Source organism: Protopterus annectens, chromosome 5.part1 (genome assembly GCF_019279795.1).
Source record: "Protopterus annectens isolate FY-2018-M chromosome 5.part1, PAN1.0, whole genome shotgun sequence".
NCBI lineage: Eukaryota > Metazoa > Chordata > Ceratodontiformes > Protopteridae > Protopterus > Protopterus annectens.
The window spans coordinates 3,770,300-3,783,137 of record NC_056736.1 but is presented as its reverse complement, the minus strand read 5'-3'; the positions used below and the strand labels follow the sequence as shown (position 1 = coordinate 3,783,137).

The 12,838-nt window shown below is 41.1% G+C and overlaps 1 protein-coding gene across 1 annotated transcript in view; it reads right to left on the bottom strand.

The window, feature by feature from the left end:
* The window catches only part of LOC122803659 (rab GTPase-activating protein 1-like), an 834,818-nt gene that overhangs the window by 720,287 nt on the left and 101,693 nt on the right, over positions 1-12,838 (bottom strand). The gene's annotated exons all lie outside the window — the stretch shown is intronic.

Here is a 12,838-nt window from a genome sequence, read left to right as displayed (position 1 = left end):
TTTTTTGTCCCTCACCTTAATCAAGTATCCTCCTGACACTGTGTGCCTACATCCCGATGTTAAACATTTTTTTTTATTTTTTGCATTCAAATTTTCTTTCAAAACTTTCCACATTCCTTCTGCAGCTTTTCCACTGACTACATCACTCCAGTTAGTTTTACACAGTGACTGTTTTGTTTCCATATAATCTATTATTAATCTGTGCATTAATTTAGATTTCTGTTCGGCAGAATTATCTAGCAACAAATTAATCTTTAAATTCCCATGATCGCCGCACATCAAAGGTGGTAAAATTGGACATGAAGTAACAGTAATTTCTTTAGAAACAGAGTCTAGTATGTCCTGTTCCCTGGTAGTTTTTTTTTCCTTTTTTTACAATCTCAGGCAATTGTTCCTAAACATATGCTGTGAATAACCGCCTATTAATGTTGCTGAATCACTATCATTCCAGTCTGTTTCTGGTAAATTTAAGTCCCCAGCCACTATTACTCTTTCCTCCAGTGTTTCATGCCAGAAATGTATGAATTCCTCTAGGTCATCAGCACTTGAATTTGGTGTCTATACACTCCAACAATTGATGTGAAGTTGTTCAATCTCACAGTTCATTCTTGACTGATGTGTTCGGAGCCGATCTCTCGGCTCCGGTACAGCCATATGCAAAGCTCGAGGTCCTCCCTTAGCTCGAGGCCAAGCCCCTATCTCATGATGCACTCATGAATTAGCACAGATTTAGTTTGCCATGGCATCTGATCGGAGGTTCCAGTGAAAGCTCGGGCCAGTAAACTTTAAAAATTTCTATTTAGCAAGTAATTATATAACTTTAGTACTTTTTTGACTTAGGATAGTTAGTTAGCTTTTACAGCTTTTTTGAAGTTCCCCTTCCAGTGTGTTCTTAAATATTACTCTTTTAATATCTGGCCTCATTGTTTTGGCCTGGTTATCTTTGAATAGAATGTGTGTTTAAATAGCTTTTTCTAGTTATAAATAGCTTATTCTAGTTATATAGTTTGTTGTCTGTGTGTGTGTCTCTGTCTGTCTCGGTCTGCATGTGTCTGTGTGTGTGTTGCAGCCTAGTATCTTTATTAATCTTTGGTCTGCGTGTTTCAAATTAGTATCATGGCGGATGATAAGGAGAAACATCCCAAGTCCGGTTTCAAAAAATGTCCAGACTGCAATCAGAAAATGTCAGTGACTGATGGACATGTTACCTGTGTATATTGTTTAGGGGCTGTCCATTTACAGGAAGCTTGTGCTATTTGCCATTCCTTTTTGTCCAGAGTTTTGTTACAGAGGAAAAGGAAGTTAATGGACATGGGCTTGTTAAAACAACCTTTTCAAGAGCCATTGAGTGACCAGGATGTGGTCAGCAAACATTCTAAGTCCTCTAAGTCATCTGTTGAATCTAAGGACTCCAAGCATTCAAAAAAAATTAAAAAAAAATCTGATGACTCTACGAAATCAGCTCCACAGATTTCGGAGCTGACTGTCCTTTCTTTTCGGAGCTGGCCTACAGCATTGGAGCTGGTATCCAAAGTGCCTCAGTCACCATTGCTCCAGTTGGCACTGTTGGTGCATTCATCAAAGTTATCTATCAGCCTTTCAGATTTGGATATGGATCAATTGATGCAGAAGCTTCTACAGGCACCAGGCCTTTCTAAATTGTCGGCTCCAACCCAAGAGGCTTCGGAGCCAAAGACCACTTCTCCTGCTTTGACTACTCCTCCTCCGAGCCATACTGGTCCTTCGGAGCCAGAAGACTCAAACCTGTTGATCGTGGAGCCATTGGAGTCTAGACCTGTTCCAGTGTTCTCGGCTCCATCCACTCTGACATCCACGGTGCCAACTGGGGACTCTATGAGCCGACACTCTCCAGTCGGATTTGGGGAGGATAGTCGGAACGACTTGTCAGTGCCGACTCCTGACTCCTACCTCCGGCTCTGAGCCCACTGCCTCTGTGTTGGGAGGGTTTGATGGTCCCCTCGGATCAGTCGATTCCTTCCCATCTGAGCCGTGGTGCCTTCAATGCCATGAGGAGAACTTTGTCCCCCCAAGACATCCTCGACTTCAGGCCTTGCTTCCTCATCCTCTAAAGAGCCTGTGTCTGCTTCTCCTTCCATCATCCAGGCTAAGTGTAGAGACCCAGAGCCCTGGGTAGCCCCCCAGGGTGACACCTGCTCTTCCGAGGCCTCCCCAGAAGCCCCCACTGAGGAGGTTCCCAGGAAGAGATTGTGCAAGAGGAAACACTTGGACTCCCCACAGGAGTCTTTAACATCTGATACTGACTTGGATGAGTCAGAAGGGTCCCCACGGTCCCCCTCTAAGGATATCTCTTTTGCTGAGATCCTACAGATCCTTGGCCAGAGGGGTGTTTGGCAGTCCAAAAACCCTACTGAGGATGAGTCCGTTCTGAAGGCTTTTGGGTCTCAACCCTCCACCTCTTGGGTGTCTCCGCCGTTCGATGAACTCATGCAGTTGGTTTCTCAAAGGGCGTGGGAGTCACCGGAGTCCATGGAGCCTGTTCCTAGGAGGCCTAACAAGTTTATATCAGCCCCAGCAGACAAAATATTCTTGACCAAAGGAGTTCCTGTTGATGCCAGGTGGCAGTGACCACCAAAAAGAAAATGTCTGAGACTTCCTCGTCTATCCATCCTCCTAATAGAGAGTCTAGGATCATGGATAGATATGGGAAACGCATATTCAGTTCAGTGACTTCTGCTCTCTATTCAATGAACTACTTAACCCATTTTACTAGGTTGCAAAGAGATCTCCTTAAGGAGTTAGAAGATGCTCTTCAGGGTACAGTAGCTGGAGGTGCCTCTGATAAAGTTGATGCTCAGCTTTCTACCCTAAATTCTATTGTCAGCTCATCCATGCGTCTCATATCCTATGCAGCTGATGGAATGAGTAGGGCAGCGAGTACAGGAATTGCTCTTAGAAGACATTCCTAGATGCACTTGTGTTCCTTCGCAGAGCCCTTCAAGTCATCCATTAACACCCGCTTTGATGGTTCATCCCTTTTTGGGTCTAAAGTAAAGGAAACCTTGACCAGGTGTGAACAGGAGGGAAAGACTGTCTGCCATCGGAGTCCGTTTTTCCACCCCTACCCGACCTTATCCCAAAGGTCAAAGGGGAGGAAAGCCCAAGGAGCCTTTCAGGACACACGTGGTGAACCCCCCTCCAGGGGCAGAGGAGGGGGTAATAGTGGAAGACGCCGCCCTCGCGGCAGAGGGGGTCCGCAACATCAGGGTGACAGATCACTTCTCTGGGCAACCCTACCAGAGCTCCTGAAAGGAGGCTCGACTGTCCTGCTCTGGAGGCAGTCAGGGGTTGCTTATCCTTGTACCCATATGCCTGACAAAAAATAACAAAAGACAGCTGGGTACAAAGTATCATTTCCAGAGGGTAGTTCATACCATTCTTCACACCCCCTCCATCCATAAAGAGAATTCTGGACATTCCACCCAGTTACAGGGAAAAAGCAACTATAGAGGTCTGAAAGTTGCTAGAAAAAAAGTCATCCAGCCAGTCCCAGCAGACCAATCAGGATCTGGAATTTACTCAAGATTCTTTTTGGTTCCAAAGAAAACGGGGGACTGGAGACCCATTTTGGACCTCAGTAGAATGAACCAATATGTAAAGAAAGAAGTTCCGGATGGTCATGCTTCAGTCTATACTTCCTTCTTAGGGAAAGACAATTGGATGTGCTCAATAATCTCAAGGATGCGTACTACCACATAAAAATGGCCAGGCCATCCAGAGATCACCTGCGTTTCCGGCTGGGAGCCAATCATTTTCAGTTTCGAGTCCTGCCCTTTGGTCTCACTACAGCCCCCAGAGTGTTCACCAAATGCATGGCAGTGGTCACAGCTCACCTCTGCAGTCATCTAGGCATTAGTCAACTCAGAAAAGTCTGCCTTGTCACCATCGCAGCATATCATTTTTATCGGGGCAGAGCTAGACACTTCAACCACCACTCTAAGGCTACCAATAGAGAGAGCCTTTCTTCATCAGCATGTCAGAACATTGGTATCGAAAGACAGAGCACCGGCTTCAGAAGTTCTAAAAGTATTGGGTACGATGGCTGCAGGAATCCTAGCCATACCATTAGCGAGAATGCATATGCAATGGCTTCAATGGCTGTTCACTCAATGGTCTTACCAAGAACTACCCATAGACAACACAATACGGATTATAAGCTCTTGCAAGAAGGACCACCAGTGGTGGTTGATGTCTCTTCATGTCACCATAGGATGCCCCTTTGTTCTACCCCATCCAGTAGCCATTGTGACCACGGGCGCTTCCCTGATGGGGGGGGGGGGCATTTTCAGGGAAAGACTGGCCAAGGCATATGGTTCATGGTTCATAGGTTATAGGTTCATAGGTTGGTACTAGGCTATCGGCCCTAGGGCCTATACAAGCCTAGCCATAACAATTCCCTGGATATTTCTTCCCACAATATTTACTTCCCTGGACCCCTGTCTAGCAGGGCGACTGACGTGATCCCAGAGATGAATTTCCTATCTCCCATTCAATCATCAAGGTTCAATAAATAGCCTCTGCAAGGATCAAACCCACGACCCTGCACAGCATAGCCAACATGCTTTACAACTAAGCCATGTCAGATCAGGACTCACATTTGCATATCAATGTTCTGGAGATGAGAGCAGTACTTTTGGCACTGCAGTACTTCTGGGACTCTCTTCCTCTAGGAACGATTGCGATTCAGACAGACAATATGTCAGTAGTCTGGTACTTGAACAAGCAAGGGGGGAACCAGATCTTACCCCCTTTGCCAAGAAGCCCTCAGAGTTTGGCAGTGGGCTGTTTCCTCCCAGCACTTTCTGTTGGCAACGCACATCCTGGGGAGATCCAACATGATAGACAAACTAAGCAGGGCAATCTTGTTGCCACACGAGTGGTCCCTCAAGAAAGAGATTACGGACAGGATTTTCAGCAAATAGGGCCAGCCTTGCAGCAACCTTTTTGCCAGTCACATCAACACAAAATGCAGAAGCTACTTTGCCCTGATTCCCCCTCAGGGAGAAGCCCCAAGGGACGCACTCATACACGATTGCCCCCGGTCTCCTCTATGCATTTCCACCAATACCATTGATACCAAAGGTTCTACAGAAAGCAAAATCCCTGGGAAGGACCATCATCCTTATAGCCCCTCATTGGCCTCGGCAGATTTGGTTCCCATTTCTTCATCATCATCTCTTGGAGGATCCCTAGATTCTGAACCCAGTTCCAGACCTTCGGACACATCCGTCAGAGGACCTTCATTCTTCTCTGCAGTCATTGAAGCTGACAGCTTGGCTGCTCCAGTTCTCCTCATATCCAGGCTTCATAACCTTTCCAATGAGACAAAACGGATCCTTTTGTCTTCTCATAAGCCATCCACTAGAAAATTATATCTTAGTAAGTGGAAGAGATTTTCCATATGGGCCTTTAAAAATAATATTGATCCTTACCAAGCCTCCATGACATCCATACTAGAATTCTTGACTATGATTTTTAATAAAGGAGTGGCAGCAGCAACAGTTCGGGTTCAGTTTGCTGCTATTTCTAATTTTTATCTTGGGGTTGACTGTTTAAATATGTCCCACAAGTTATCCAAAGCCTTTCTCAAAGAGACATTTCATATGAGACTACCTCTGAAAACTCCATATTCTCCATGGAATCTAAATTTTATGCTCTCACATATAATTCTCCTTCCATTTGAACCAGCATCATCTTGTGACCTCCAACATTTGTCAAGGAAAACAATTTTTCTGGTAGCTATTACTTCTGCCCGCAGAGTGTCAGAGCTTCAGGCTTTATCAGCCCTCCTTATTTGATTTTTCATGCTGACAGAGTATCACTCAGGACAAACCATTCCTTTTTGCCCAATGTCTGTTCAGAAACCAATATCAACCAGGTTATTGAGTTACCAGTTTTCTTCCCTAATCATTCTAACAAGTTAGAGTATATGCTGCACCAACTTGATGTTCACAGACAGCTCAGATTTTATTTGGATAGAACAAAAGATTTCGAGAAATCAGACCAGCTTTTTGTTTCATTCTCTGAATCCAGGAAAGGTAGACCAGTGGCTAAAACAACTCTGTCTAAATGGTTATCTGATTGTATCACTTTTGACTATTCAGCTGCTAATATGCACTTGCAATACAAGATTAAAGCTCACTCAACCAGAGCAGTTTCTACATCCTCTGCATTTTCAGCCAAACTTCCCCTCGATAATATTTGTGCAGCAGCCACTTGGTCAAAACCTCATATCTTTATCACTCATTACAAAGTTGATAAGGCCTCTGGGGACAGGGCTTCCTTTGGGTCCACGGTCCTGAAAAATGTACTCCCGAGATTGATGGTGCTTGGGATGCTACCCATCAGTCAAGAATGAACGGTGAGATTGAACAACTTCACATTAAGAAGTTATGTACTCATCGTAACGTTCCATGTGAGTTGTTCATCTCGCCTTCATTCTTGCGTCCCTCCCACCTACCCCCTCCTGGCTGATAGCTGACCTAGATGTTGGTTCATCCTGGTTGATCAAATTCTTCTTCCTTTCTAAAGGGGAATAGCTATTATATATGGTTATAGTATACGCAGCAAACAAGATCTGAAGTAATTCACAAGTGCATCATGGGATAGGGGCTTGGCCTCGAGCTACTGGAAGACCTTGAGCTTTGCATATGGCCACACCGGAGCCAAGGGATCTGCTCCAAACCCATCAGTCCAGAATGAAGACGAGATGAACAACTCACATGGAACGTTATGGTGAGTACATAACTTCTTATATATTCTGTAAGGATCCCCTGTGAAATGTGGAAAGCCCAGATAACTGAACTGCATTTTCGCGAGATGAAAATTGTGAAATATTACATACCCAAATGTCAAATTTTTCCCAGTGAGCACCAACATGCCCTTTTCTCCTCTGTAGTGTGACCTGTTGTTGGTATATATAGTTGAGGTGTGAGGGGGTGCAGCCCCCCCCCCCCCTGCCACCTAGGTGGGTTTTACTTACTTTGGTGTATGTTTCATTGAAGCTTGGGCAAGTGTTTACTTGCCTTGGGAAAAATTCACCATTCAGGTATGTAATGTTTCGAGATTTCCATCTTCCGAAAATGCAATTTGGTCATCTGGGCTTTCAACGTTGAAAGTAGATCCATTCTGTGGTTGTCTTTATCGTCACAGTTACACAATCTATAGTACTGGTGTTATCACTGAACATGTAATAATTACAGGTCTCTTAACTATCTTTAATACCTCCACCTGATTTTTTGTTAGAAAGTAAAAACATTTATACCCTGACAGAACTAGTTTCCAGTCATTGTTCTTTAACCATGTTTCAAAAGAATAACATCAATCTTGTGGGAACATAGTAAATTTTCCAATAAAAAACTTTACTATTAATGCTCCTATCATTAACAACCATCAGAGATGTATCAAATGTTACTATCTGTGTACTGTTAAATTTTCAACCTGACAAAATTCCTGCCTTTTGTTTGTCAAATATTGCACAATATCTGCTGCTTCCCTAATCTTGACAAGTGCAAACCATCCTGTCTGAACATGTATTCCCAAAATTAGCCCTAGATGTTCTACACATTTCCATTTTTTAAAACAGGACATTTTTTTCACATGGGTATGTATCCAAAAAATGTTTTCTTTCATGGTGACCTGATTCTCTCTGCCATTTGTGATCTGTGAAAAATATGTCCTAACACTTGTAGAAGCTATGCTTTCTAAGAGGGCTGCAAGTTCCCTACTAACAGTCACAGTCTTTGCAGATGAGATCATTTGTACCGAAATGAATAAAAACAGATGCATACTTCCTTACATTAAAGCTTTCTAAGAACTATATCATGTTATAGTTTTGCTCCTGACAAGCATAACACAATTCTATTTTCGATCCATTCACTTAGATATGCAACAGGATACGAGTGAGATTATCAAACATTCTAGAAAGCATGTGAAAAGTGCATATACTTAGAAAAATCCTCACATCATCTAGCATAACACCTGAATATCAAAATAAAACACTGCGTTTCATTTAGAGGCAATGAATATGACATCATAGACTGTAGAGTCAGAGCCCATTAACCTAGAGTGAGATGTATAGCCAGTTAAAGTGCTTTGCACCCATAATGCTTCACTACTCTCCCTAGGGAATACAAGGGTTGAACAGGACACTTTCCTTTTCCACGGTGTCTTTTTTAGCAACTTCTTAAAATCTTACCCCCTGGACACACAGAGAAAAAAAGATAAATACACGAGATAAAAGTAGTTCCCTTCTGTTCTTTAATACTTTGGTACTCTGAGATGAGAATACTCCTGCATGACACAAAATGTGTTTATAATAAATTTAAGATATATGAACAAGATGACCAAACAAAATAAAATAACGAAAGCACTGTTTTACACTGGTGTTAGGCTCCACACTAACTCACATACCTCTCAACCTTTTAGAGAAAGAAATCTGAATAAAGCCATAAATAAAAGTGGGACAAAGGCCCAAAAATAAGGACATGTTTTAAATATTGCTCTTACAAACTTAGAAGGTTGATAGAATAACATGTTTTGCATTGGCATGAAATTTGTGAAGGGTATTAATTCTGTAACTCAAATGACTGTCAGTATTTTCTAACTTCAATCTTTAATGACTTGCCACTAATTTGCCAAAAAAAACCACAATTTTATGAAAAACAGACCAAAAATATGAGGCAAAAATCTGGACAATCTGTGAAAATCTGTACAGCTGAGAGGTATGATCTGGATGAGATGGTTTGGAGCTTAGCACAAGTATAGCATGGTACTTCCGTTATTTCACAAATGTCTTTCTGTGTGGGTATCAGTCAGTCTCTGGGGGCTATAATGTAGGATCAAAGCATTTTGACTTGGTTGATAACAGCTTCTTGCAGTCTGAAGCACCTATCAAATGGATTTTGAATTCTGATAACTTCAGCATGCATCAGGGTAGAGAGTGTTTTATCTGATCTGTCATAGTACGAGTTTTGCTTTTTTTGCCAAGTTGATTTCATGCTTGATAAGTTAGGTAACTTTGTCTTCATTCTTTTCCCTATCACTGACTGAACTACTTGATATGCAATTTTTTGTTAAAGAAAAGAAGCACTTGTCCTGTTCTGCATCTTACTCTGTGCACTTCTGTGGAGTTATGTGTAGAAGATAGTTGTTGGTTGTTAGCCACTAAAATTCTTTTTAAGTTTTCTAATTTATATATGAACAAAAGGAAAGATTTAATTGAACTTGGCAAGATGCTTGATTTGTGATTCAAGCTGTGCCGCAGGATAAGGGTGGGATTGTCAAATATTTTAGCAAGTATTTGAAAAGTGTACCTACTTAGGGAAATCATTCTCTTCATTCATAAAATGATTCATGATTATTAAAGACGATAAAGGCAGTGTACTTGTAATCATGGACAACAAAGTATATGTAGCAGTTATGAATCTGAGGGTAACCACTTAAAACTTTGGAACCCTGCATGGCAAAGTCCTCAATGTCCAACGTTGTCTTTTTTCAGAATATTCCCTTTTTTCTGAGGTATGGTGACCTTGAAGTTGGAATACATAAGTTTAGGTCATGCGGATGCTTGTTCCCCATACCAAATAAGATTAAAGAAGGATGGTTCAATATTTGCTCTTCTCCTACATTTTCAGTCTGTGTTTTTTTCTCTATCTTGGGTCTCGGGGAGCTATCTGAGAGTCTTTGTTATACTCTGCCTTAATATAAGCTTATTGATTATACTCTGCCAGATTTATTATATCAAAGTTCTATCACTGTGGATTTCTTTGATTATGTGCAAGTTGTAAATCCAAAGATTGGCTCTCTTTGGAATTTCAGAAATTCATAAAAATGTATCTGACCCACCATTATGTGCATTCGTTGCTAGCAGTGGATCAAAAATTATATTTATTTCAATTTATTTAGATAAACGTTTAAATCATATTGTACAAATGACCACTGCTTATCTAAGGCACATGTTTTTTAGGTTCCGTTATGAATTATACCTTTGATGGGAATGAGACTTTATTATCTACTATTTTTGTTATATCACTATGCTCATCTATTCTACATGATGTAGGTGTTGATAAAGGTTTACCTTTACAAAGGCGAACATCACTCATGCGAACAGCAAATATTCGAAAGTACAATTTCAAAAATCACAGAATATAGAGCTGACAATGTTCGAAAACTAAAGGTCGAATGCTGTATTGGATTCTGCCATTAAACATTCGCACAATATAGGTACAACCTTAAAGGACGTTGCATACGTGTGTGTCATTTTCATATTCTTAGAGCAAGTACTATTCAAAATTCAGTGGTAGCACAGAAGACTACAAAGTTTAATGGGTAAAAAAACATTGTACATGCTCAATATCCTGCATGCAGTACAGCTGGAGCAGAACCATGATGATCTTAGGCGTAGACAATTGCTCTGTCTGCCTTCATCCCCAAAAAGGAGAAGATTGTTGGATAAGGAATCCAGCTTCACCAGTCTACTAGAGAAGAGAAACGAGTTCACAGCAAGGGGATTCGTAAAGCTTGTTGCAAAATACTGTTCTTTCTCATAGAGATGCTGACAGTGCTGTACTTTTACTGGAAGAGACCTTTATTTGTGTGATTAAATGCTTATTGGGACTCTGTTTACATGTGTGTTACAACAGATTGTTTATATGGGATAATGGGACACTACAAATGCGCTACTACTTCCTAGTTGCAGTTGTTTATTACAGATTGAGAGTTGGACACAGCGCAAAAGCACGGACGTTCGGGCACATTAATGCAGTTCGAAAAAGTAAAAAAAAATAATTCCACTATCTGATTTTCAAATTTTTTGAATTTTGCAGTTTTATTTTCGCTTATCAAAGTCGCAGAAGTGAATATTTGCACAAGTCCGTTTCACCGTTATGAAGGTAAACCGTTGATAAAATTGATTAGTAGTATAATTAACACTGTGTTCTCTTTCAGTAGTTATTAAAATGTATTTATTTTTATATTTTATTTATCCTTTGACCAGGTTAGTCAAACTAGTCTCATGGCCTCTTTTCAAGGGAAACCTAAGGTGATATTTATGCTACTAGTGGAAATTTGGACAGGGAATCCGGGAACTTCACCTACTCTTTTCAATAGGTGTATATAGGAGACAGGAGTTGATGCTAGCAGTCACAATTCTGGAAGCACAGAGCAACTTAACAGACAAAGTTCGTCCTCTACCGAGTATCTTTATAGTAATTACATCTGTATTATTGTATAAAATGATCTTTGAGAGCTTTTTTATAAGGTAAGGTTTTATCTGCTGTCTTGACATCTTCATTAATATTGTTCCATATGTCTAGCACTAACTTGAGAATGCTTTCTCGCAGGAGGAAGGGGTCTAAAGCAGATGCCCTACGCTGACCGCCTTAAACTCCAGCTATACTCTGTCGCATATCATCTACTCAGAGGCGATCTCTGCTTAACATACAAGGCCATTTCAAATCCAGAGCTGTTGGACATGCTACACTTAAAGAAATCCCAATCCATCAGAGCCACATGCTCCAGGGATCTAAACCTTATCACAATAAACAAAACATGCTAGAGGGATAGGTTCCTGACCCAAAGACTCCCCAGACTCTGGAATAGACCGCCCATACATGTCAAGCAGAGCGCCTCTTTGGACCTCTTCAAAAGGAACCTTTATGATTGGATGGGAGAAAGGAAATTCACCCTGGGGATCACATCAGTGACAGGGGTCCAGGGAAGTAAATGGTGTGGGAAGAAATAGCCAGGGAAATGTTATGGCTAGGCTTGTATAGGCCCGATAGCCTAGTACCAACCTATGAAAGGAAGCCAATGTAGAAAAATGCCCCTATTGCTTCTGAACTCATCTCCAGAGATTGGTCACCCTTTCCAAGAAAGTAACCAGCAAGGGTCTAGACTTATTTAAAAACATACTCTAAATACTCACAGCAGGTTATTCCCTGCTATGTGCAAAACAGTTTGGGGATCCAGCAGCTCTTGGATAACATCTAGAAGATTTAGAATTTTTGCTTAGAAATGTTTACATAGTTATTTTTATACCCCAAGTAGACTCCAGAGAATTTTTCCTCAGGAAGACAGCAAATGTTACAGGTGTGATGGGGAAGAAAGAGGTATTTGGGAACAAATTTCCTGGGAGTGTGGTAGGTTGGTAGACTTTAAGGATTCCCTGCGTGATGCACTGTTGGAGATGCTGGGTGGGTGGATTAGTGTGACAGGGGAGATGATTTTTCTGAGCTGTGATACAGAATTGGAATTGCCTAGACATGGTAAAGCCTTACTGTGTCTAATTATAGTGACTGCCAAAAAAGCAATTACTAGAAAATTAAAATCAAAGTCTAAACCAGCTAAGTTAGAAGTAGTGAATATAGTAACAGAGATAAAATAACTGGAACTGTGATCTTTTGAAAAGGGTAGGAGCAAACTACTTAGGAAAAATGGGAATTGAGGGAACAATACATATAGGTGAGGAATGAGGTTTAAAAGAAGGCAGGACTTAAATGAGCTATGTAATGTTTGACTGAAAATGATTGTGTAGAGTATAATGTTTGGAAATGGGAGTGACAGTATGGTTTGTGATGTAAAATGCTTGCAACTAGGATTGTGTTGGTGTGGTTTGTTTTCATTTATATAAATGTATGATTGCTTATGTCATACGTCATGATTTCATAACGATGTCTCTTGTTTAAAAAAGGGGCAGGAATTGAATAATTTATGTAATGTTGCTTAGGTTATATGATAGTGTCTGCCGTTTTTAATTTCTCCCAGTCTTTTGGGTTTCTAATACCATGACGGGAATGGA